The sequence below is a fragment of the Salvelinus fontinalis genome, chromosome 5 (genome assembly GCF_029448725.1).
Source record: "Salvelinus fontinalis isolate EN_2023a chromosome 5, ASM2944872v1, whole genome shotgun sequence".
NCBI classification, from domain to species: Eukaryota; Metazoa; Chordata; class Actinopteri; order Salmoniformes; family Salmonidae; genus Salvelinus; species Salvelinus fontinalis.
In genome coordinates this window covers 58,246,222-58,250,692 of record NC_074669.1, presented here as the reverse complement: position 1 = coordinate 58,250,692, position 4,471 = coordinate 58,246,222, and the positions used below count along the sequence as shown (strand labels likewise).

Sequence of the window (4,471 nt, the reverse complement as noted above, 5' to 3'; positions counted from 1 at the left end):
TATTTAGTGTCTATTAGATTCTTTATCTTATTTAGTGTCTCTTAGATTCTTTATCTTATTTAGTGTCTCTTAGATTCTTTATCTTGAAGTGTCTCCATTATTAGTCCATGTATTATTATAATCATCTGATCATTCTTTGTAATTTGAAAAAAAAAATTATAAAGGGGTTTGTTGTTGTTTACCTCTCATGATGTTGATTATAAATGTTACGATATTGATTATGATGTAGATTATTGTTATGATGTTGTTAGTAGTATATAGATAATGATGTTATTGATTATAAATGTTATGATATAGATTATGATGTAGATTATTGTTATGATGTTGCTCTCTAAACTGCCATGTAATTAACTTAATGCTTTTAATAAAATTACAGGCTGTCAGTCTATGTGATTCCCCTCTTGGACAGACTACAACATACAGTATGAATTAACTGAGATCAGTCTGTGATTCCCCTCTTGGACAGACTACAACATACAGTATGAATTAACTGAGATCAGTCTGTGTGATTCCCCTCTTGGACAGACTACAACATACAGTATGAATTAACTGAGATCAGTCTGTGTGATTCCCCTCTTGGACAGACTACAACATACAGTATGAATTAACTGAGATCAGTCTGTGTGATTCCCCTCTTGGACAGACTACAACATACAGTATGAATTAACTGAGATCAGTCTGTGTGATTCCCCTCTTGGACAGACTACAACATACAGTATGAATTAACTGAGATCAGTCTGTGTGATTCCCCTCTTGGACAGACTACAACATACAGTATGAATTAACTGAGATCAGTCTGTGTGATTCCCCTCTTGGACAGACTACAACATACAGTATGAATTAACTGAGATCAGTCTGTGATTCCCCTCTTGGACAGACTACAACATACAGTATGAATTAACTGAGATCAGTCTGTGTGATTCCCCTCTTGGACAGACTACAACATACATTATGAATTAACTGAGATCAGTCTGTGTGATTCCCCTCTTGGACAGACTACAACATACAGTATGAATTAACTGAGATCAGTCTGTGTGATTCCCCTCTTGGACAGACTACAACATACAGTATGAATTAACTGGTCATACATTTGGCAGGAGGTTAGGAAGTGCATCTCAGTTTCCACCTCATTTTGTGGGCTGTGTGCACATAGTCTGTCTTCTCTTGAGAGCCAGGTACCCACCTGTATATATTCTTGATATTGTTATTTTACTGCTGCTCTTTAATTACTTTTTACTCTTTATTTACTCGTCCTATTGTCTCCTCTTGTTCTCCTGTCAACAGTAAACGTTTTACTAACAATAGCCACATTCGCTATTGACTTTAGGATATATGAACCAGTTTTCCAAAAACACTATTGTGTTATACAGTTTTAAACAGTTTTTATGTACAGAGGAAGAGGACTCGAACCTGCTCTCAGAATCTCTCTCAGACTGAGGAGCGGGCAGACCAACTTCCCAAATAGGCGAGAAGCACTCAAAACACACTAGTTGTTCTTTCAAAGAAAATAATACAAAAATGGTAAGTCCGAAGATCTCTCGTATTACCAACCTTACTACAATGGCAGCAATTATTTTTATGAATTCAGTAACACATAATGAAAGGAAACTATATTTACATCACCCCTTTTCCTGAAGTGAATGGTTTCACCCACTACTCTCCCGGAACTGAGGCTTTGAGATCTACAGTTTCACTTTGTTACGCCTTTGGTGAGCAAAACAGCTAATAACTTAGCTAAATACTGACATTATCCTCAATCGAGATATCTGTCCGTCGTTTCAGCTCCAACTGAACTTAAAGGTGCATTTCAGACACACATCTTCGTGGCCATTCAGGATGTGGTGTACTCAGACTGTCTAGCTCTAGCTAATAACACAGCATAGTAGGCTATTGGTTGACAGACAGCCGCTAATCAGATCACATCACCGCCAGATAATTAACTAAAGATGCTGAAAATGGAGGGACTCGGGCCGAAGATGGACCCGGAAGAGATGAAGATGTGGTATCTTCGGTCAGGAACTTTCTCCTCCATGTCGCCCTGCTCGGAGTCAGTAAGTACTGGACCAGAAGCTAGTCGGGTGTCCCTATGATGTCAACTGTGTAGTCTGGCAGGTCCCAGATCTGTTTGTGTTTTTGCCCAGAGTCATGTATTCATGTCTAAATACATGGCTCTGCTTTGGTCTATTCCATTGATATTGTGAAACTGAACATTACATTGAACATGTGAGTCATTTAGCAGACGCTCTTATCCAGAGAGACTTACAGTAGTGAGTGGATACATTTCCATACGTTGCATTGGCAGGACAATTCCATTAGTAGTTGGGAGGAGAGCAGAAACAGCCTAACACCTACACTGATACTGTGTAACCTGTCTGCAGTCAACCAGCCATCCAAACTGAAGTGAAGGCCTTATTACAGAATGAAAACACCTTCTCTTTCGTCGGCATGGCAACCTGTAAACATGTCAGTGATGTCACAATGTTGCACAACAGCAGCAGAACATTGGATGGAGGGTCATTGTATCATTACACAGTGTCCCTGTCAATTCTACTGTATTGGTACATGTGGTATTACAATACATTAGATCTGTAGACGGCAGCATTGAAACAATTTACAACACTTAGTCAACTAGCAACCTACTCTGTTTCAGTGCTGTTTAAATATCCCACTTATTTTATTCTGCTGTTAGAGGCCATCAGTAGAGACAGTCAGGAAAATAGTCTTTATAGCTAGTTTTTTACTGTCAAACCATGGGAAGTGTGTCTATATAGGTAAGTACATATACAATTAGGATTTTACTTTAAGGTCAAATGTAATTTAACTGTCTAGTAGTTTTATTTATGTTTTAACCTTTATTTAACAAGTCAGTTAAGAACAAATTCTAATTTTCAATGATGGTCTAGGAACAGTGGGTTAACTGCCTTGTTCAGGGGCAGCTCGGGGATTTGAATATAGGCCTACACTCTTAATAAAAGGTGCTATCTAGAACCTAGAAGGATTCTTCCACTGTCCCCATAGGAGAACCCTTTGAAGAACCCTTTTAGTTCCAGGTAGAACCATTTTGGGTTCCATTTAACAGAGGGATCTACATGGAACCAACATGAGTCAAATGTACTGTCTAGTTGTGAAGAGAATCGAATTATGTTGTTTACTGATCTCCTCTCCATTCTAGCACCATACGTTCTGTTGTTTACTGATCTCCTCTCCATTCTAGCACCATACGTTCTGTTGTTTACTGATCTCCTCTCCATTCTAGCACCATACGTTCTGTTGTTTACTGATCTCCTCTCCATTCTAGCACCATATGTTCTGTTGTTTACTGATCTCCTCTCCATTCTAGCACCATACGTTCTGTTGTTTACTGATCTCCTCTCCATTCTAGCACCATACGTTCTGTTGTTTACTGATCTCCTCTCCATTCTAGCACCATACGTTCTGTTGTTTACTGATCTCCTCTCCATTCTAGCACCATACGTTCTGTTGTTTACTGATCTCCTCTCCATTCTAGCACCATATGTTCTGTTGTTTACTGATCTCCTCTCCATTCTAGCACCATACGTTCTGTTGTTTACTGATCTCCTCTCCATTCTAGCACCATACGTTCTGTTGTTTACTGATCTCCTCTCCATTCTAGCACCATACGTTCTGTTGTTTACTGATCTCCTCTCCATTCTAGCACCATACGTTCTGTTGTTTACTGATCTCCTCTCCATTCTAGCACCATACATTCTGTTGTTTACTGATCTCCTCTCCATTCTAGCACCATACGTTCTGTTGTTTACTGATCTCCTCTCCATTCTAGCACTATACGTTCTGTTGTTTACTGATCTCCTCTCCATTCTAGCACCATACGTTCTGTTTACTGATCTCCTCTCCATTCTAGCACCATACGTTCTGTTGTTCACCGATCTCCTCTCCATTCTAGCACCATACGTTCTGTTGTTTACTGATCTCCTCTCCATTCTAGCACCATACGTTCTGTTGTTTACTGATCTCCTCTCCATTCTAGCACCATACGTTCTGTTGTTTACTGATCTCCTCTCCATTCTAGCACCATACGTTCTGTTGTTTACTGATCTCCTCTCCATTCTAGCACCATACGTTCTGTTGTTTACTGATCTCCTCTCCATTCTAGCACCATACGTTCTTCAGAAGCTGGACAGCATATGAATAGAATCCATCTTCTCTCACCCTCTCCCCTCAAGACCTACATCACACAAGATGCTTCAGAACAACAACAACAACAACAAGCTGGTGAAGTTGCTACCCAACAGGAACAACCCTGACGACAACAACAAGCTGGTGAAGTTGCTACCCAACAGGAACAACCCTGACAACAACAACAAGCTGGTGAAGTTGCTGCCCAACAGGAACAACCATGACAACAACAACAAGCTGGTGAAGTTGCTACCCAACAGGAACAACCATGACAACAACAACAACAAGCTGGTGAAGTTGCTACCCAACAGGA

General features: G+C 40.0%; 1 pseudogene; it reads left to right on the top strand.

The window, feature by feature from the left end:
* The first annotated feature begins 1,641 nt into the window (after nucleotides 1-1,641).
* On the top strand, nucleotides 1,642-4,261 carry LOC129855931 (mitochondrial import receptor subunit TOM5 homolog; annotated as a pseudogene).
* Nucleotides 4,262-4,471: the final 210 nt, after the last annotated feature.